General features: G+C 36.3%; 49 non-coding genes and 1 pseudogene across 49 annotated transcripts; all 50 read left to right on the forward strand.

Annotated features, from left to right (window-relative positions):
• The first annotated feature begins 46 nt into the window (after nt 1-46).
• Nucleotides 47-165, forward strand: LOC146947233 (5S ribosomal RNA). Its single transcript, XR_015028385.1, has one exon. It is a non-coding gene; the product is annotated as a 5S ribosomal RNA (ribosomal RNA).
• Nucleotides 166-363: 198 nt separating this feature from the next.
• Nucleotides 364-482, forward strand: LOC146947234 (5S ribosomal RNA). The gene has a single exon (XR_015028396.1). It is a non-coding gene; the product is annotated as a 5S ribosomal RNA (ribosomal RNA).
• Nucleotides 483-680: 198 nt separating this feature from the next.
• On the forward strand, nt 681-799 carry LOC146947235 (5S ribosomal RNA). Its single transcript, XR_015028407.1, has one exon. It is a non-coding gene; the product is annotated as a 5S ribosomal RNA (ribosomal RNA).
• A 198-nt stretch (nt 800-997) lies between these two features.
• On the forward strand, nt 998-1,116 carry LOC146947236 (5S ribosomal RNA). The gene has a single exon (XR_015028418.1). It is a non-coding gene; the product is annotated as a 5S ribosomal RNA (ribosomal RNA).
• A 198-nt stretch (nt 1,117-1,314) lies between these two features.
• Nucleotides 1,315-1,433, forward strand: LOC146947237 (5S ribosomal RNA). The gene has a single exon (XR_015028429.1). It is a non-coding gene; the product is annotated as a 5S ribosomal RNA (ribosomal RNA).
• Nucleotides 1,434-1,631: 198 nt separating this feature from the next.
• LOC146947238 (5S ribosomal RNA) lies at nt 1,632-1,750 on the forward strand. Its single transcript, XR_015028440.1, has one exon. It is a non-coding gene; the product is annotated as a 5S ribosomal RNA (ribosomal RNA).
• A 198-nt stretch (nt 1,751-1,948) lies between these two features.
• On the forward strand, nt 1,949-2,067 carry LOC146947239 (5S ribosomal RNA). Its single transcript, XR_015028451.1, has one exon. It is a non-coding gene; the product is annotated as a 5S ribosomal RNA (ribosomal RNA).
• A 198-nt stretch (nt 2,068-2,265) lies between these two features.
• LOC146947240 (5S ribosomal RNA) lies at nt 2,266-2,384 on the forward strand. The gene has a single exon (XR_015028940.1). It is a non-coding gene; the product is annotated as a 5S ribosomal RNA (ribosomal RNA).
• A 198-nt stretch (nt 2,385-2,582) lies between these two features.
• LOC146947241 (5S ribosomal RNA) lies at nt 2,583-2,701 on the forward strand. The gene has a single exon (XR_015029690.1). It is a non-coding gene; the product is annotated as a 5S ribosomal RNA (ribosomal RNA).
• Nucleotides 2,702-2,898: 197 nt separating this feature from the next.
• LOC146947242 (5S ribosomal RNA) lies at nt 2,899-3,017 on the forward strand. The gene has a single exon (XR_015029137.1). It is a non-coding gene; the product is annotated as a 5S ribosomal RNA (ribosomal RNA).
• Nucleotides 3,018-3,215: 198 nt separating this feature from the next.
• On the forward strand, nt 3,216-3,334 carry LOC146947243 (5S ribosomal RNA). Its single transcript, XR_015029702.1, has one exon. It is a non-coding gene; the product is annotated as a 5S ribosomal RNA (ribosomal RNA).
• A 197-nt stretch (nt 3,335-3,531) lies between these two features.
• On the forward strand, nt 3,532-3,650 carry LOC146947244 (5S ribosomal RNA). Its single transcript, XR_015029138.1, has one exon. It is a non-coding gene; the product is annotated as a 5S ribosomal RNA (ribosomal RNA).
• A 198-nt stretch (nt 3,651-3,848) lies between these two features.
• Nucleotides 3,849-3,967, forward strand: LOC146947245 (5S ribosomal RNA). Its single transcript, XR_015028462.1, has one exon. It is a non-coding gene; the product is annotated as a 5S ribosomal RNA (ribosomal RNA).
• A 197-nt stretch (nt 3,968-4,164) lies between these two features.
• Nucleotides 4,165-4,283, forward strand: LOC146947246 (5S ribosomal RNA). Its single transcript, XR_015029139.1, has one exon. It is a non-coding gene; the product is annotated as a 5S ribosomal RNA (ribosomal RNA).
• A 198-nt stretch (nt 4,284-4,481) lies between these two features.
• Nucleotides 4,482-4,600, forward strand: LOC146947247 (5S ribosomal RNA). The gene has a single exon (XR_015028473.1). It is a non-coding gene; the product is annotated as a 5S ribosomal RNA (ribosomal RNA).
• Nucleotides 4,601-4,798: 198 nt separating this feature from the next.
• On the forward strand, nt 4,799-4,917 carry LOC146947248 (5S ribosomal RNA). The gene has a single exon (XR_015028485.1). It is a non-coding gene; the product is annotated as a 5S ribosomal RNA (ribosomal RNA).
• A 198-nt stretch (nt 4,918-5,115) lies between these two features.
• Nucleotides 5,116-5,234, forward strand: LOC146947249 (5S ribosomal RNA). Its single transcript, XR_015028496.1, has one exon. It is a non-coding gene; the product is annotated as a 5S ribosomal RNA (ribosomal RNA).
• Nucleotides 5,235-5,432: 198 nt separating this feature from the next.
• On the forward strand, nt 5,433-5,551 carry LOC146947250 (5S ribosomal RNA). The gene has a single exon (XR_015028507.1). It is a non-coding gene; the product is annotated as a 5S ribosomal RNA (ribosomal RNA).
• A 198-nt stretch (nt 5,552-5,749) lies between these two features.
• On the forward strand, nt 5,750-5,868 carry LOC146947251 (5S ribosomal RNA). The gene has a single exon (XR_015028518.1). It is a non-coding gene; the product is annotated as a 5S ribosomal RNA (ribosomal RNA).
• A 198-nt stretch (nt 5,869-6,066) lies between these two features.
• On the forward strand, nt 6,067-6,185 carry LOC146947252 (5S ribosomal RNA). The gene has a single exon (XR_015028529.1). It is a non-coding gene; the product is annotated as a 5S ribosomal RNA (ribosomal RNA).
• A 198-nt stretch (nt 6,186-6,383) lies between these two features.
• On the forward strand, nt 6,384-6,502 carry LOC146947253 (5S ribosomal RNA). Its single transcript, XR_015028540.1, has one exon. It is a non-coding gene; the product is annotated as a 5S ribosomal RNA (ribosomal RNA).
• Nucleotides 6,503-6,700: 198 nt separating this feature from the next.
• On the forward strand, nt 6,701-6,819 carry LOC146947254 (5S ribosomal RNA). Its single transcript, XR_015028551.1, has one exon. It is a non-coding gene; the product is annotated as a 5S ribosomal RNA (ribosomal RNA).
• A 198-nt stretch (nt 6,820-7,017) lies between these two features.
• LOC146947255 (5S ribosomal RNA) lies at nt 7,018-7,136 on the forward strand. The gene has a single exon (XR_015028562.1). It is a non-coding gene; the product is annotated as a 5S ribosomal RNA (ribosomal RNA).
• A 198-nt stretch (nt 7,137-7,334) lies between these two features.
• Nucleotides 7,335-7,453, forward strand: LOC146947256 (5S ribosomal RNA). Its single transcript, XR_015028573.1, has one exon. It is a non-coding gene; the product is annotated as a 5S ribosomal RNA (ribosomal RNA).
• A 198-nt stretch (nt 7,454-7,651) lies between these two features.
• On the forward strand, nt 7,652-7,770 carry LOC146947257 (5S ribosomal RNA). Its single transcript, XR_015028584.1, has one exon. It is a non-coding gene; the product is annotated as a 5S ribosomal RNA (ribosomal RNA).
• A 198-nt stretch (nt 7,771-7,968) lies between these two features.
• Nucleotides 7,969-8,087, forward strand: LOC146947258 (5S ribosomal RNA). The gene has a single exon (XR_015028596.1). It is a non-coding gene; the product is annotated as a 5S ribosomal RNA (ribosomal RNA).
• A 198-nt stretch (nt 8,088-8,285) lies between these two features.
• Nucleotides 8,286-8,404, forward strand: LOC146947259 (5S ribosomal RNA). Its single transcript, XR_015028607.1, has one exon. It is a non-coding gene; the product is annotated as a 5S ribosomal RNA (ribosomal RNA).
• Nucleotides 8,405-8,602: 198 nt separating this feature from the next.
• LOC146947260 (5S ribosomal RNA) lies at nt 8,603-8,721 on the forward strand. Its single transcript, XR_015028619.1, has one exon. It is a non-coding gene; the product is annotated as a 5S ribosomal RNA (ribosomal RNA).
• Nucleotides 8,722-8,919: 198 nt separating this feature from the next.
• LOC146947261 (5S ribosomal RNA) lies at nt 8,920-9,038 on the forward strand. Its single transcript, XR_015028630.1, has one exon. It is a non-coding gene; the product is annotated as a 5S ribosomal RNA (ribosomal RNA).
• A 198-nt stretch (nt 9,039-9,236) lies between these two features.
• LOC146947262 (5S ribosomal RNA) lies at nt 9,237-9,355 on the forward strand. Its single transcript, XR_015028641.1, has one exon. It is a non-coding gene; the product is annotated as a 5S ribosomal RNA (ribosomal RNA).
• Nucleotides 9,356-9,552: 197 nt separating this feature from the next.
• LOC146947263 (5S ribosomal RNA) lies at nt 9,553-9,671 on the forward strand. The gene has a single exon (XR_015028652.1). It is a non-coding gene; the product is annotated as a 5S ribosomal RNA (ribosomal RNA).
• A 198-nt stretch (nt 9,672-9,869) lies between these two features.
• On the forward strand, nt 9,870-9,988 carry LOC146947264 (5S ribosomal RNA). The gene has a single exon (XR_015028663.1). It is a non-coding gene; the product is annotated as a 5S ribosomal RNA (ribosomal RNA).
• A 198-nt stretch (nt 9,989-10,186) lies between these two features.
• On the forward strand, nt 10,187-10,305 carry LOC146947265 (5S ribosomal RNA). Its single transcript, XR_015028675.1, has one exon. It is a non-coding gene; the product is annotated as a 5S ribosomal RNA (ribosomal RNA).
• Nucleotides 10,306-10,503: 198 nt separating this feature from the next.
• Nucleotides 10,504-10,622, forward strand: LOC146947266 (5S ribosomal RNA). The gene has a single exon (XR_015028686.1). It is a non-coding gene; the product is annotated as a 5S ribosomal RNA (ribosomal RNA).
• A 198-nt stretch (nt 10,623-10,820) lies between these two features.
• On the forward strand, nt 10,821-10,939 carry LOC146947267 (5S ribosomal RNA). The gene has a single exon (XR_015028697.1). It is a non-coding gene; the product is annotated as a 5S ribosomal RNA (ribosomal RNA).
• Nucleotides 10,940-11,137: 198 nt separating this feature from the next.
• LOC146947268 (5S ribosomal RNA) lies at nt 11,138-11,256 on the forward strand. The gene has a single exon (XR_015028709.1). It is a non-coding gene; the product is annotated as a 5S ribosomal RNA (ribosomal RNA).
• Nucleotides 11,257-11,462: 206 nt separating this feature from the next.
• On the forward strand, nt 11,463-11,565 carry LOC146947269 (5S ribosomal RNA; annotated as a pseudogene).
• Nucleotides 11,566-11,801: 236 nt separating this feature from the next.
• LOC146947270 (5S ribosomal RNA) lies at nt 11,802-11,920 on the forward strand. The gene has a single exon (XR_015028972.1). It is a non-coding gene; the product is annotated as a 5S ribosomal RNA (ribosomal RNA).
• A 197-nt stretch (nt 11,921-12,117) lies between these two features.
• Nucleotides 12,118-12,236, forward strand: LOC146947271 (5S ribosomal RNA). The gene has a single exon (XR_015028720.1). It is a non-coding gene; the product is annotated as a 5S ribosomal RNA (ribosomal RNA).
• Nucleotides 12,237-12,436: 200 nt separating this feature from the next.
• On the forward strand, nt 12,437-12,555 carry LOC146947272 (5S ribosomal RNA). Its single transcript, XR_015028731.1, has one exon. It is a non-coding gene; the product is annotated as a 5S ribosomal RNA (ribosomal RNA).
• Nucleotides 12,556-12,753: 198 nt separating this feature from the next.
• Nucleotides 12,754-12,872, forward strand: LOC146947273 (5S ribosomal RNA). Its single transcript, XR_015028742.1, has one exon. It is a non-coding gene; the product is annotated as a 5S ribosomal RNA (ribosomal RNA).
• A 198-nt stretch (nt 12,873-13,070) lies between these two features.
• LOC146947274 (5S ribosomal RNA) lies at nt 13,071-13,189 on the forward strand. Its single transcript, XR_015028753.1, has one exon. It is a non-coding gene; the product is annotated as a 5S ribosomal RNA (ribosomal RNA).
• A 198-nt stretch (nt 13,190-13,387) lies between these two features.
• Nucleotides 13,388-13,506, forward strand: LOC146947275 (5S ribosomal RNA). Its single transcript, XR_015028764.1, has one exon. It is a non-coding gene; the product is annotated as a 5S ribosomal RNA (ribosomal RNA).
• A 198-nt stretch (nt 13,507-13,704) lies between these two features.
• LOC146947276 (5S ribosomal RNA) lies at nt 13,705-13,823 on the forward strand. Its single transcript, XR_015028775.1, has one exon. It is a non-coding gene; the product is annotated as a 5S ribosomal RNA (ribosomal RNA).
• Nucleotides 13,824-14,021: 198 nt separating this feature from the next.
• Nucleotides 14,022-14,140, forward strand: LOC146947277 (5S ribosomal RNA). Its single transcript, XR_015028786.1, has one exon. It is a non-coding gene; the product is annotated as a 5S ribosomal RNA (ribosomal RNA).
• Nucleotides 14,141-14,338: 198 nt separating this feature from the next.
• Nucleotides 14,339-14,457, forward strand: LOC146947278 (5S ribosomal RNA). The gene has a single exon (XR_015028797.1). It is a non-coding gene; the product is annotated as a 5S ribosomal RNA (ribosomal RNA).
• Nucleotides 14,458-14,655: 198 nt separating this feature from the next.
• Nucleotides 14,656-14,774, forward strand: LOC146947279 (5S ribosomal RNA). Its single transcript, XR_015028808.1, has one exon. It is a non-coding gene; the product is annotated as a 5S ribosomal RNA (ribosomal RNA).
• Nucleotides 14,775-14,972: 198 nt separating this feature from the next.
• LOC146947280 (5S ribosomal RNA) lies at nt 14,973-15,091 on the forward strand. Its single transcript, XR_015028819.1, has one exon. It is a non-coding gene; the product is annotated as a 5S ribosomal RNA (ribosomal RNA).
• Nucleotides 15,092-15,289: 198 nt separating this feature from the next.
• LOC146947281 (5S ribosomal RNA) lies at nt 15,290-15,408 on the forward strand. Its single transcript, XR_015028830.1, has one exon. It is a non-coding gene; the product is annotated as a 5S ribosomal RNA (ribosomal RNA).
• A 264-nt stretch (nt 15,409-15,672) lies between these two features.
• LOC146947282 (5S ribosomal RNA) lies at nt 15,673-15,791 on the forward strand. The gene has a single exon (XR_015028841.1). It is a non-coding gene; the product is annotated as a 5S ribosomal RNA (ribosomal RNA).
• The last annotated feature ends 121 nt before the right edge of the window (nt 15,792-15,912 follow it).

The following is a 15,912-nucleotide window of genomic DNA, read 5'->3' on the forward strand; positions in this document are numbered from 1 at the left end:
AAATAAACTTAGAAATGCATATATACAATTACAACGCTTTACTTTCAGGTGCGATCATACCAGCACTAATGCACCGGATCCCATCAGAACTCCGCAGTTAAGCGTGCTTGGGCGAGAGTAGTACTAGGATGGGTGACCTCCTGGGAAGTCCTTGTGTTGCACCTCTTTTTGCCAAAATTTCGTGTTCTTTTTGTTAATTAGCGTAATTTTACGTCGTTTTTGAAAATTAAACTTCGATTGTATTTCATTTTTTTTCGTTAATTAACGCAACCTAAAACTCTATTCGTTAATTAACGTAATTTGACGTCTTTTTTGAAAAATAAACTTAGAAATGCATATATACAATTACAACGCTTTACTTTCAGGTGCGATCATACCAGCACTAATGCACCGGATCCCATCAGAACTCCGCAGTTAAGCGTGCTTGGGCGAGAGTAGTACTAGGATGGGTGACCTCCTGGGAAGTCCTTGTGTTGCACCTCTTTTTGCCAAAATTTCGTGTTCTTTTTGTTAATTAGCGTAATTTTACGTCGTTTTTGAAAATTAAACTTCGATTGTATTTCATTTTTTTTCGTTAATTAACGCAACCTAAAACTCTATTCGTTAATTAACGTAATTTGACGTCTTTTTTGAAAAATAAACTTAGAAATGCATATATACAATTACAACGCTTTACTTTCAGGTGCGATCATACCAGCACTAATGCACCGGATCCCATCAGAACTCCGCAGTTAAGCGTGCTTGGGCGAGAGTAGTACTAGGATGGGTGACCTCCTGGGAAGTCCTTGTGTTGCACCTCTTTTTGCCAAAATTTCGTGTTCTTTTTGTTAATTAGCGTAATTTTACGTCGTTTTTGAAAATTAAACTTCGATTGTATTTCATTTTTTTTCGTTAATTAACGCAACCTAAAACTCTATTCGTTAATTAACGTAATTTGACGTCTTTTTTGAAAAATAAACTTAGAAATGCATATATACAATTACAACGCTTTACTTTCAGGTGCGATCATACCAGCACTAATGCACCGGATCCCATCAGAACTCCGCAGTTAAGCGTGCTTGGGCGAGAGTAGTACTAGGATGGGTGACCTCCTGGGAAGTCCTTGTGTTGCACCTCTTTTTGCCAAAATTTCGTGTTCTTTTTGTTAATTAGCGTAATTTTACGTCGTTTTTGAAAATTAAACTTCGATTGTATTTCATTTTTTTTCGTTAATTAACGCAACCTAAAACTCTATTCGTTAATTAACGTAATTTGACGTCTTTTTTGAAAAATAAACTTAGAAATGCATATATACAATTACAACGCTTTACTTTCAGGTGCGATCATACCAGCACTAATGCACCGGATCCCATCAGAACTCCGCAGTTAAGCGTGCTTGGGCGAGAGTAGTACTAGGATGGGTGACCTCCTGGGAAGTCCTTGTGTTGCACCTCTTTTTGCCAAAATTTCGTGTTCTTTTTGTTAATTAGCGTAATTTTACGTCGTTTTTGAAAATTAAACTTCGATTGTATTTCATTTTTTTTCGTTAATTAACGCAACCTAAAACTCTATTCGTTAATTAACGTAATTTGACGTCTTTTTTGAAAAATAAACTTAGAAATGCATATATACAATTACAACGCTTTACTTTCAGGTGCGATCATACCAGCACTAATGCACCGGATCCCATCAGAACTCCGCAGTTAAGCGTGCTTGGGCGAGAGTAGTACTAGGATGGGTGACCTCCTGGGAAGTCCTTGTGTTGCACCTCTTTTTGCCAAAATTTCGTGTTCTTTTTGTTAATTAGCGTAATTTTACGTCGTTTTTGAAAATTAAACTTCGATTGTATTTCATTTTTTTTCGTTAATTAACGCAACCTAAAACTCTATTCGTTAATTAACGTAATTTGACGTCTTTTTTGAAAAATAAACTTAGAAATGCATATATACAATTACAACGCTTTACTTTCAGGTGCGATCATACCAGCACTAATGCACCGGATCCCATCAGAACTCCGCAGTTAAGCGTGCTTGGGCGAGAGTAGTACTAGGATGGGTGACCTCCTGGGAAGTCCTTGTGTTGCACCTCTTTTTGCCAAAATTTCGTGTTCTTTTTGTTAATTAGCGTAATTTTACGTCGTTTTTGAAAATTAAACTTCGATTGTATTTCATTTTTTTTCGTTAATTAACGCAACCTAAAACTCTATTCGTTAATTAACGTAATTTGACGTCTTTTTTGAAAAATAAACTTAGAAATGCATATATACAATTACAACGCTTTACTTTCAGGTGCGATCATACCAGCACTAATGCACCGGATCCCATCAGAACTCCGCAGTTAAGCGTGCTTGGGCGAGAGTAGTACTAGTATGGGTGACCTCCTGGGAAGTCCTTGTGTTGCACCTCTTTTTGCCAAAATTTCGTGTTCTTTTTGTTAATTAGCGTAATTTTACGTCGTTTTTGAAAATTAAACTTCGATTGTATTTCATTTTTTTTCGTTAATTAACGCAACCTAAAACTCTATTCGTTAATTAACGTAATTTGACGTCTTTTTTGAAAAATAAACTTAGAAATGCATATATACAATTACAACGCTTTACTTTCAGGTGCGATCATACCAGCACTAATGCACCGGATCCCATCAGAACTCCGCAGTTAAGCGTGCTTGGGCGAGAGTAGTACTAGGATGGGTGACCTCCTGGGAAATCCTTGTGTTGCACCTCTTTTTGCCAAAATTTCGTGTTCTTTTTGTTAATTAGCGTAATTTTACGTCGTTTTTGAAAATTAAACTTCGATTGTATTTCATTTTTTTCGTTAATTAACGCAACCTAAAACTCTATTCGTTAATTAACGTAATTTGACGTCTTTTTTGAAAAATAAACTTAGAAATGCATATATACAATTACAACGCTTTACTTTCAGGTGCGATCATACCAACACTAATGCACCGGATCCCATCAGAACTCCGCAGTTAAGCGTGCTTGGGCGAGAGTAGTACTAGGATGGGTGACCTCCTGGGAAGTCCTTGTGTTGCACCTCTTTTTGCCAAAATTTCGTGTTCTTTTTGTTAATTAGCGTAATTTTACGTCGTTTTTGAAAATTAAACTTCGATTGTATTTCATTTTTTTTCGTTAATTAACGCAACCTAAAACTCTATTCGTTAATTAACGTAATTTGACGTCTTTTTTGAAAAATAAACTTAGAAATGCATATATACAATTACAACGCTTTACTTTCAGGTGCGATCATACCAGCACTAATGCACCGGATCCCATCAGAACTCCGCAGTTAAGCGTGCTTGGGCGAGAGTAGTACTAGGATGGGTGACCTCCTGGGAAATCCTTGTGTTGCACCTCTTTTTGCCAAAATTTCGTGTTCTTTTTGTTAATTAGCGTAATTTTACGTCGTTTTTGAAAATTAAACTTCGATTGTATTTCATTTTTTTCGTTAATTAACGCAACCTAAAACTCTATTCGTTAATTAACGTAATTTGACGTCTTTTTTGAAAAATAAACTTAGAAATGCATATATACAATTACAACGCTTTACTTTCAGGTGCGATCATACCAACACTAATGCACCGGATCCCATCAGAACTCCGCAGTTAAGCGTGCTTGGGCGAGAGTAGTACTAGGATGGGTGACCTCCTGGGAAGTCCTTGTGTTGCACCTCTTTTTGCCAAAATTTCGTGTTCTTTTTGTTAATTAGCGTAATTTTACGTCGTTTTTGAAAATTAAACTTCGATTGTATTTCATTTTTTTTCGTTAATTAACGCAACCTAAAACTCTATTCGTTAATTAACGTAATTTGACGTCTTTTTTGAAAAATAAACTTAGAAATGCATATATACAATTACAACGCTTTACTTTCAGGTGCGATCATACCAGCACTAATGCACCGGATCCCATCAGAACTCCGCAGTTAAGCGTGCTTGGGCGAGAGTAGTACTAGGATGGGTGACCTCCTGGGAAGTCCTTGTGTTGCACCTCTTTTTGCCAAAATTTCGTGTTCTTTTTGTTAATTAGCGTAATTTTACGTCGTTTTTGAAAATTAAACTTCGATTGTATTTCATTTTTTTCGTTAATTAACGCAACCTAAAACTCTATTCGTTAATTAACGTAATTTGACGTCTTTTTTGAAAAATAAACTTAGAAATGCATATATACAATTACAACGCTTTACTTTCAGGTGCGATCATACCAACACTAATGCACCGGATCCCATCAGAACTCCGCAGTTAAGCGTGCTTGGGCGAGAGTAGTACTAGGATGGGTGACCTCCTGGGAAGTCCTTGTGTTGCACCTCTTTTTGCCAAAATTTCGTGTTCTTTTTGTTAATTAGCGTAATTTTACGTCGTTTTTGAAAATTAAACTTCGATTGTATTTCATTTTTTTTCGTTAATTAACGCAACCTAAAACTCTATTCGTTAATTAACGTAATTTGACGTCTTTTTTGAAAAATAAACTTAGAAATGCATATATACAATTACAACGCTTTACTTTCAGGTGCGATCATACCAGCACTAATGCACCGGATCCCATCAGAACTCCGCAGTTAAGCGTGCTTGGGCGAGAGTAGTACTAGGATGGGTGACCTCCTGGGAAGTCCTTGTGTTGCACCTCTTTTTGCCAAAATTTCGTGTTCTTTTTGTTAATTAGCGTAATTTTACGTCGTTTTTGAAAATTAAACTTCGATTGTATTTCATTTTTTTTCGTTAATTAACGCAACCTAAAACTCTATTCGTTAATTAACGTAATTTGACGTCTTTTTTGAAAAATAAACTTAGAAATGCATATATACAATTACAACGCTTTACTTTCAGGTGCGATCATACCAGCACTAATGCACCGGATCCCATCAGAACTCCGCAGTTAAGCGTGCTTGGGCGAGAGTAGTACTAGGATGGGTGACCTCCTGGGAAGTCCTTGTGTTGCACCTCTTTTTGCCAAAATTTCGTGTTCTTTTTGTTAATTAGCGTAATTTTACGTCGTTTTTGAAAATTAAACTTCGATTGTATTTCATTTTTTTTCGTTAATTAACGCAACCTAAAACTCTATTCGTTAATTAACGTAATTTGACGTCTTTTTTGAAAAATAAACTTAGAAATGCATATATACAATTACAACGCTTTACTTTCAGGTGCGATCATACCAGCACTAATGCACCGGATCCCATCAGAACTCCGCAGTTAAGCGTGCTTGGGCGAGAGTAGTACTAGGATGGGTGACCTCCTGGGAAGTCCTTGTGTTGCACCTCTTTTTGCCAAAATTTCGTGTTCTTTTTGTTAATTAGCGTAATTTTACGTCGTTTTTGAAAATTAAACTTCGATTGTATTTCATTTTTTTTCGTTAATTAACGCAACCTAAAACTCTATTCGTTAATTAACGTAATTTGACGTCTTTTTTGAAAAATAAACTTAGAAATGCATATATACAATTACAACGCTTTACTTTCAGGTGCGATCATACCAGCACTAATGCACCGGATCCCATCAGAACTCCGCAGTTAAGCGTGCTTGGGCGAGAGTAGTACTAGGATGGGTGACCTCCTGGGAAGTCCTTGTGTTGCACCTCTTTTTGCCAAAATTTCGTGTTCTTTTTGTTAATTAGCGTAATTTTACGTCGTTTTTGAAAATTAAACTTCGATTGTATTTCATTTTTTTTCGTTAATTAACGCAACCTAAAACTCTATTCGTTAATTAACGTAATTTGACGTCTTTTTTGAAAAATAAACTTAGAAATGCATATATACAATTACAACGCTTTACTTTCAGGTGCGATCATACCAGCACTAATGCACCGGATCCCATCAGAACTCCGCAGTTAAGCGTGCTTGGGCGAGAGTAGTACTAGGATGGGTGACCTCCTGGGAAGTCCTTGTGTTGCACCTCTTTTTGCCAAAATTTCGTGTTCTTTTTGTTAATTAGCGTAATTTTACGTCGTTTTTGAAAATTAAACTTCGATTGTATTTCATTTTTTTTCGTTAATTAACGCAACCTAAAACTCTATTCGTTAATTAACGTAATTTGACGTCTTTTTTGAAAAATAAACTTAGAAATGCATATATACAATTACAACGCTTTACTTTCAGGTGCGATCATACCAGCACTAATGCACCGGATCCCATCAGAACTCCGCAGTTAAGCGTGCTTGGGCGAGAGTAGTACTAGGATGGGTGACCTCCTGGGAAGTCCTTGTGTTGCACCTCTTTTTGCCAAAATTTCGTGTTCTTTTTGTTAATTAGCGTAATTTTACGTCGTTTTTGAAAATTAAACTTCGATTGTATTTCATTTTTTTTCGTTAATTAACGCAACCTAAAACTCTATTCGTTAATTAACGTAATTTGACGTCTTTTTTGAAAAATAAACTTAGAAATGCATATATACAATTACAACGCTTTACTTTCAGGTGCGATCATACCAGCACTAATGCACCGGATCCCATCAGAACTCCGCAGTTAAGCGTGCTTGGGCGAGAGTAGTACTAGGATGGGTGACCTCCTGGGAAGTCCTTGTGTTGCACCTCTTTTTGCCAAAATTTCGTGTTCTTTTTGTTAATTAGCGTAATTTTACGTCGTTTTTGAAAATTAAACTTCGATTGTATTTCATTTTTTTTCGTTAATTAACGCAACCTAAAACTCTATTCGTTAATTAACGTAATTTGACGTCTTTTTTGAAAAATAAACTTAGAAATGCATATATACAATTACAACGCTTTACTTTCAGGTGCGATCATACCAGCACTAATGCACCGGATCCCATCAGAACTCCGCAGTTAAGCGTGCTTGGGCGAGAGTAGTACTAGGATGGGTGACCTCCTGGGAAGTCCTTGTGTTGCACCTCTTTTTGCCAAAATTTCGTGTTCTTTTTGTTAATTAGCGTAATTTTACGTCGTTTTTGAAAATTAAACTTCGATTGTATTTCATTTTTTTTCGTTAATTAACGCAACCTAAAACTCTATTCGTTAATTAACGTAATTTGACGTCTTTTTTGAAAAATAAACTTAGAAATGCATATATACAATTACAACGCTTTACTTTCAGGTGCGATCATACCAGCACTAATGCACCGGATCCCATCAGAACTCCGCAGTTAAGCGTGCTTGGGCGAGAGTAGTACTAGGATGGGTGACCTCCTGGGAAGTCCTTGTGTTGCACCTCTTTTTGCCAAAATTTCGTGTTCTTTTTGTTAATTAGCGTAATTTTACGTCGTTTTTGAAAATTAAACTTCGATTGTATTTCATTTTTTTTCGTTAATTAACGCAACCTAAAACTCTATTCGTTAATTAACGTAATTTGACGTCTTTTTTGAAAAATAAACTTAGAAATGCATATATACAATTACAACGCTTTACTTTCAGGTGCGATCATACCAGCACTAATGCACCGGATCCCATCAGAACTCCGCAGTTAAGCGTGCTTGGGCGAGAGTAGTACTAGGATGGGTGACCTCCTGGGAAGTCCTTGTGTTGCACCTCTTTTTGCCAAAATTTCGTGTTCTTTTTGTTAATTAGCGTAATTTTACGTCGTTTTTGAAAATTAAACTTCGATTGTATTTCATTTTTTTTCGTTAATTAACGCAACCTAAAACTCTATTCGTTAATTAACGTAATTTGACGTCTTTTTTGAAAAATAAACTTAGAAATGCATATATACAATTACAACGCTTTACTTTCAGGTGCGATCATACCAGCACTAATGCACCGGATCCCATCAGAACTCCGCAGTTAAGCGTGCTTGGGCGAGAGTAGTACTAGGATGGGTGACCTCCTGGGAAGTCCTTGTGTTGCACCTCTTTTTGCCAAAATTTCGTGTTCTTTTTGTTAATTAGCGTAATTTTACGTCGTTTTTGAAAATTAAACTTCGATTGTATTTCATTTTTTTTCGTTAATTAACGCAACCTAAAACTCTATTCGTTAATTAACGTAATTTGACGTCTTTTTTGAAAAATAAACTTAGAAATGCATATATACAATTACAACGCTTTACTTTCAGGTGCGATCATACCAGCACTAATGCACCGGATCCCATCAGAACTCCGCAGTTAAGCGTGCTTGGGCGAGAGTAGTACTAGGATGGGTGACCTCCTGGGAAGTCCTTGTGTTGCACCTCTTTTTGCCAAAATTTCGTGTTCTTTTTGTTAATTAGCGTAATTTTACGTCGTTTTTGAAAATTAAACTTCGATTGTATTTCATTTTTTTTCGTTAATTAACGCAACCTAAAACTCTATTCGTTAATTAACGTAATTTGACGTCTTTTTTGAAAAATAAACTTAGAAATGCATATATACAATTACAACGCTTTACTTTCAGGTGCGATCATACCAGCACTAATGCACCGGATCCCATCAGAACTCCGCAGTTAAGCGTGCTTGGGCGAGAGTAGTACTAGGATGGGTGACCTCCTGGGAAGTCCTTGTGTTGCACCTCTTTTTGCCAAAATTTCGTGTTCTTTTTGTTAATTAGCGTAATTTTACGTCGTTTTTGAAAATTAAACTTCGATTGTATTTCATTTTTTTTCGTTAATTAACGCAACCTAAAACTCTATTCGTTAATTAACGTAATTTGACGTCTTTTTTGAAAAATAAACTTAGAAATGCATATATACAATTACAACGCTTTACTTTCAGGTGCGATCATACCAGCACTAATGCACCGGATCCCATCAGAACTCCGCAGTTAAGCGTGCTTGGGCGAGAGTAGTACTAGGATGGGTGACCTCCTGGGAAGTCCTTGTGTTGCACCTCTTTTTGCCAAAATTTCGTGTTCTTTTTGTTAATTAGCGTAATTTTACGTCGTTTTTGAAAATTAAACTTCGATTGTATTTCATTTTTTTTCGTTAATTAACGCAACCTAAAACTCTATTCGTTAATTAACGTAATTTGACGTCTTTTTTGAAAAATAAACTTAGAAATGCATATATACAATTACAACGCTTTACTTTCAGGTGCGATCATACCAGCACTAATGCACCGGATCCCATCAGAACTCCGCAGTTAAGCGTGCTTGGGCGAGAGTAGTACTAGGATGGGTGACCTCCTGGGAAGTCCTTGTGTTGCACCTCTTTTTGCCAAAATTTCGTGTTCTTTTTGTTAATTAGCGTAATTTTACGTCGTTTTTGAAAATTAAACTTCGATTGTATTTCATTTTTTTTCGTTAATTAACGCAACCTAAAACTCTATTCGTTAATTAACGTAATTTGACGTCTTTCTTGAAAAATAAACTTAGAAATGCATATATACAATTACAACGCTTTACTTTCAGGTGCGATCATACCAGCACTAATGCACCGGATCCCATCAGAACTCCGCAGTTAAGCGTGCTTGGGCGAGAGTAGTACTAGGATGGGTGACCTCCTGGGAAGTCCTTGTGTTGCACCTCTTTTTGCCAAAATTTCGTGTTCTTTTTGTTAATTAGCGTAATTTTACGTCGTTTTTGAAAATTAAACTTCGATTGTATTTCATTTTTTTCGTTAATTAACGCAACCTAAAACTCTATTCGTTAATTAACGTAATTTGACGTCTTTTTTGAAAAATAAACTTAGAAATGCATATATACAATTACAACGCTTTACTTTCAGGTGCGATCATACCAGCACTAATGCACCGGATCCCATCAGAACTCCGCAGTTAAGCGTGCTTGGGCGAGAGTAGTACTAGGATGGGTGACCTCCTGGGAAGTCCTTGTGTTGCACCTCTTTTTGCCAAAATTTCGTGTTCTTTTTGTTAATTAGCGTAATTTTACGTCGTTTTTGAAAATTAAACTTCGATTGTATTTCATTTTTTTTCGTTAATTAACGCAACCTAAAACTCTATTCGTTAATTAACGTAATTTGACGTCTTTTTTGAAAAATAAACTTAGAAATGCATATATACAATTACAACGCTTTACTTTCAGGTGCGATCATACCAGCACTAATGCACCGGATCCCATCAGAACTCCGCAGTTAAGCGTGCTTGGGCGAGAGTAGTACTAGGATGGGTGACCTCCTGGGAAGTCCTTGTGTTGCACCTCTTTTTGCCAAAATTTCGTGTTCTTTTTGTTAATTAGCGTAATTTTACGTCGTTTTTGAAAATTAAACTTCGATTGTATTTCATTTTTTTTCGTTAATTAACGCAACCTAAAACTCTATTCGTTAATTAACGTAATTTGACGTCTTTTTTGAAAAATAAACTTAGAAATGCATATATACAATTACAACGCTTTACTTTCAGGTGCGATCATACCAGCACTAATGCACCGGATCCCATCAGAACTCCGCAGTTAAGCGTGCTTGGGCGAGAGTAGTACTAGGATGGGTGACCTCCTGGGAAGTCCTTGTGTTGCACCTCTTTTTGCCAAAATTTCGTGTTCTTTTTGTTAATTAGCGTAATTTTACGTCGTTTTTGAAAATTAAACTTCGATTGTATTTCATTTTTTTTCGTTAATTAACGCAACCTAAAACTCTATTCGTTAATTAACGTAATTTGACGTCTTTTTTGAAAAATAAACTTAGAAATGCATATATACAATTACAACGCTTTACTTTCAGGTGCGATCATACCAGCACTAATGCACCGGATCCCATCAGAACTCCGCAGTTAAGCGTGCTTGGGCGAGAGTAGTACTAGGATGGGTGACCTCCTGGGAAGTCCTTGTGTTGCACCTCTTTTTGCCAAAATTTCGTGTTCTTTTTGTTAATTAGCGTAATTTTACGTCGTTTTTGAAAATTAAACTTCGATTGTATTTCATTTTTTTTCGTTAATTAACGCAACCTAAAACTCTATTCGTTAATTAACGTAATTTGACGTCTTTTTTGAAAAATAAACTTAGAAATGCATATATACAATTACAACGCTTTACTTTCAGGTGCGATCATACCAGCACTAATGCACCGGATCCCATCAGAACTCCGCAGTTAAGCGTGCTTGGGCGAGAGTAGTACTAGGATGGGTGACCTCCTGGGAAGTCCTTGTGTTGCACCTCTTTTTGCCAAAATTTCGTGTTCTTTTTGTTAATTAGCGTAATTTTACGTCGTTTTTGAAAATTAAACTTCGATTGTATTTCATTTTTTTTCGTTAATTAACGCAACCTAAAACTCTATTCGTTAATTAACGTAATTTGACGTCTTTTTTGAAAAATAAACTTAGAAATGCATATATACAATTACAACGCTTTACTTTCAGGTGCGATCATACCAGCACTAATGCACCGGATCCCATCAGAACTCCGCAGTTAAGCGTGCTTGGGCGAGAGTAGTACTAGGATGGGTGACCTCCTGGGAAGTCCTTGTGTTGCACCTCTTTTTGCCAAAATTTCGTGTTCTTTTTGTTAATTAGCGTAATTTTACGTCGTTTTTGAAAATTAAACTTCGATTGTATTTCATTTTTTTTCGTTAATTAACGCAACCTAAAACTCTATTCGTTAATTAACGTAATTTGACGTCTTTTTTGAAAAATAAACTTAGAAATGCATATATACAATTACAACGCTTTACTTTCAGGTGCGATCATACCAGCACTAATGCACCGGATCCCATCAGAACTCCACAGTTAAGCGTGCTTGGGCGAGAGTAGTACTAGGATGGGTGACCTCCTGGGAAGTCCTTGTAGGATGGGTGACCTCCTGGGAAGTCCTTGTGTTGCACCTCTTTTTGCCAAAATTTCGTGTTCTTTTTGTTAATTAGCGTAATTTTACGTCGTTTTTGAAAATTAAACTTCGATTGTATTTCATTTTTTTTCGTTAATTACCGCAACCTAAAACTCTATTCGTTAATTAACGTAATTTGACGTCTTTTTTGAAAAATAAACTTAGAAATGCATATATACAATTACAACGCTTTACTTTCATGTGCGATCATACCAGCACTAATGCACCGGATCCCATCAGAACTCCGCAGTTAAGCGTGCTTGGGCGAGAGTAGTACTAGGATGGGTGACCTCCTGGGAAGTCCTTGTGTTGCACCTCTTTTGCCAAAATTTCGTGTTCTTTTTGTTAATTAGCGTAATTTTACGTCGTTTTTGAAAATTAAACTTCTATTGTATTTCATTTTTTTTCGTTAATTAACGCAACCTAAAACTCTATTCGTTAATTAACGTAATTTGACGTCTTTTTTGAAAAATAAACTTAGAAATGCATATATACAATTACAACGCTTTACTTTCAGGTGCGATCATACCAGCACTAATGCACCGGATCCCATCAGAACTCCGCAGTTAAGCGTGCTTGGGCGAGAGTAGTACTAGGATGGGTGACCTCCTGGGAAGTCCTTGTGTTGCACCTCTTTTTGCCAAAATTTCGTGTTCTTTTTGTTAATTAGCGTAATTTTACGTCGTTTTTGAAAATTAAACTTCGATTGTATTTCATTTTTTTTCGTTAATTAACGCAACCTAAAACTCTATTCGTTAATTAACGTAATTTGACGTCTTTTTTGAAAAATAAACTTAGAAATGCATATATATACAATTACAACGCTTTACTTTCAGGTGCGATCATACCAGCACTAATGCACCGGATCCCATCAGAACTCCGCAGTTAAGCGTGCTTGGGCGAGAGTAGTACTAGGATGGGTGACCTCCTGGGAAGTCCTTGTGTTGCACCTCTTTTTGCCAAAATTTCGTGTTCTTTTTGTTAATTAGCGTAATTTTACGTCGTTTTTGAAAATTAAACTTCGATTGTATTTCATTTTTTTTCGTTAATTAACGCAACCTAAAACTCTATTCGTTAATTAACGTAATTTGACGTCTTTTTTGAAAAATAAACTTAGAAATGCATATATACAATTACAACGCTTTACTTTCAGGTGCGATCATACCAGCACTAATGCACCGGATCCCATCAGAACTCCGCAGTTAAGCGTGCTTGGGCGAGAGTAGTACTAGGATGGGTGACCTCCTGGGAAGTCCTTGTGTTGCACCTCTTTTTGCCAAAATTTCGTGTTCTTTTTGTTAATTAGCGTAATTTTACGTCGTTTTTGAAAATTAAACTTCGATTGTATTTCATTTTTTTTCGTTAATTAACGCAACCTAAAACTCTATTCGTTAATTAACGTAATTTGACGTCTTTTTTGAAAAATAAACTTAGAAATGCATATATACAATTACAACGCTTTACTTTCAGGTGCGATCATACCAGCACTAATGCACCGGATCCCATCAGAACTCCGCAGTTAAGCGTGCTTGGGCGAGAGTAGTACTAGGATGGGTGACCTCCTGGGAAGTCCTTGTGTTGCACCTCTTTTTGCCAAAATTTCGTGTTCTTTTTGTTAATTAGCGTAATTTTACGTCGTTTTTGAAAATTAAACTTCGATTGTATTTCATTTTTTTTCGTTAATTAACGCAACCTAAAACTCTATTCGTTAATTAACGTAATTTGACGTCTTTTTTGAAAAATAAACTTAGAAATGCATATATACAATTACAACGCTTTACTTTCAGGTGCGATCATACCAGCACTAATGCACCGGATCCCATCAGAACTCCGCAGTTAAGCGTGCTTGGGCGAGAGTAGTACTAGGATGGGTGACCTCCTGGGAAGTCCTTGTGTTGCACCTCTTTTTGCCAAAATTTCGTGTTCTTTTTGTTAATTAGCGTAATTTTACGTCGTTTTTGAAAATTAAACTTCGATTGTATTTCATTTTTTTTCGTTAATTAACGCAACCTAAAACTCTATTCGTTAATTAACGTAATTTGACGTCTTTTTTGAAAAATAAACTTAGAAATGCATATATACAATTACAACGCTTTACTTTCAGGTGCGATCATACCAGCACTAATGCACCGGATCCCATCAGAACTCCGCAGTTAAGCGTGCTTGGGCGAGAGTAGTACTAGGATGGGTGACCTCCTGGGAAGTCCTTGTGTTGCACCTCTTTTTGCCAAAATTTCGTGTTCTTTTTGTTAATTAGCGTAATTTTACGTCGTTTTTGAAAATTAAACTTCGATTGTATTTCATTTTTTTTCGTTAATTAACGCAACCTAAAACTCTATTCGTTAATTAACGTAATTTGACGTCTTTTTTGAAAAATAAACTTAGAAATGCATATATACAATTACAACGCTTTACTTTCAGGTGCGATCATACCAGCACTAATGCACCGGATCCCATCAGAACTCCGCAGTTAAGCGTGCTTGGGCGAGAGTAGTACTAGGATGGGTGACCTCCTGGGAAGTCCTTGTGTTGCACCTCTTTTTGCCAAAATTTCGTGTTCTTTTTGTTAATTAGCGTAATTTTACGTCGTTTTTGAAAATTAAACTTCGATTGTATTTCATTTTTTTTCGTTAATTAACGCAACCTAAAACTCTATTCGTTAATTAACGTAATTTGACGTCTTTTTTGAAAAATAAACTTAGAAATGCATATATACAATTACAACGCTTTACTTTCAGGTGCGATCATACCAGCACTAATGCACCGGATCCCATCAGAACTCCGCAGTTAAGCGTGCTTGGGCGAGAGTAGTACTAGGATGGGTGACCTCCTGGGAAGTCCTTGTGTTGCACCTCTTTTTGCCAAAATTTCGTGTTCTTTTTGTTAATTAGCGTAATTTTACGTCGTTTTTGAAAATTAAACTTCGATTGTATTTCATTTTTTTTCGTTAATTAACGCAACCTAAAACTCTATTCGTTAATTAACGTAATTTGACGTCTTTTTTGAAAAATAAACTTAGAAATGCATATATACAATTACAACGCTTTACTTTCAGGTGCGATCATACCAGCACTAATGCACCGGATCCCATCAGAACTCCGCAGTTAAGCGTGCTTGGGCGAGAGTAGTACTAGGATGGGTGACCTCCTGGGAAGTCCTTGTGTTGCACCTCTTTTTGCCAAAATTTCGTGTTCTTTTTGTTAATTAGCGTAATTTTACGTCGTTTTTGAAAATTAAACTTCGATTGTATTTCATTTTTTTTCGTTAATTAACGCAACCTAAAACTCTATTCGTTAATTAACGTAATTTGTCGTCTTTTTTGAAAAATAAACTTAGAAATGCATATATACAATTACAACGCTTTACTTTCAGGTGCGATCATACCAGCACTAATGCACCGGATCCCATCAGAACTCCGCAGTTAAGCGTGCTTGGGCGAGAGTAGTACTAGGATGGGTGACCTCCTGGGAAGTCCTTGTGTTGCACCTCTTTTTGCCAAAATTTCGTGTTCTTTTTGTTAATTAGCGTAATTTTACGTCGTTTTTGAAAATTAAACTTCGATTGTATTTCATTTTTTTTCGTTAATTAACGCAACCTAAAACTCTATTCGTTAATTAACGTAATTTGACGTCTTTTTTGAAAAATAAACTTAGAAATGCATATATACAATTACAACGCTTTACTTTCAGGTGCGATCATACCAGCACTAATGCACCGGATCCCATCAGAACTCCGCAGTTAAGCGTGCTTGGGCGAGAGTAGTACTAGGATGGGTGACCTCCTGGGAAGTCCTTGTGTTGCACCTCTTTTTGCCAAAATTTCGTGTTCTTTTTGTCTGGGTGACCTCCTGGGAAGTCCTTGTGTTGCACCTCTTTTTGCCAAAATTTCGTGTTCTTTTTGTTAATTAGCGTAATTTTACGTCGTTTTTGAAAATTAAACTTCGATTGTATTTCATTTTTTTTCGTTAATTAACGCAACCTAAAACTCTATTCGTTAATTAACGTAATTTGACGTCTTTTTTGAAAAATAAACTTAGAAATGCATATATACAATTACAACGCTTTACTTTCAGGTGCGATCATACCAGCACTAATGCACCGGATCCCATCAGAACTCCGCAGTTAAGCGTGCTTGGGCGAGAGTAGTACTAGGATGGGTGACCTCCTGGGAAGTCCTTGTGTTGCACCTCTTTTTGCCAAAATTTCGTGTTCTTTTTGTTAATTAGCGTAATTTTACGTCGTTTTTGAAAATTAAACTTCGATTGTATTTCATTTTTTTTCGTTAATTAACGCAACCTAAAACTCTATTCG

This window comes from Medicago sativa, chromosome 2, assembly GCF_051527215.1.
Source record: "Medicago sativa cultivar Bolivia chromosome 2, Bolivia_mono, whole genome shotgun sequence".
Lineage (NCBI taxonomy): Eukaryota > Viridiplantae > Streptophyta > Magnoliopsida > Fabales > Fabaceae > Medicago > Medicago sativa.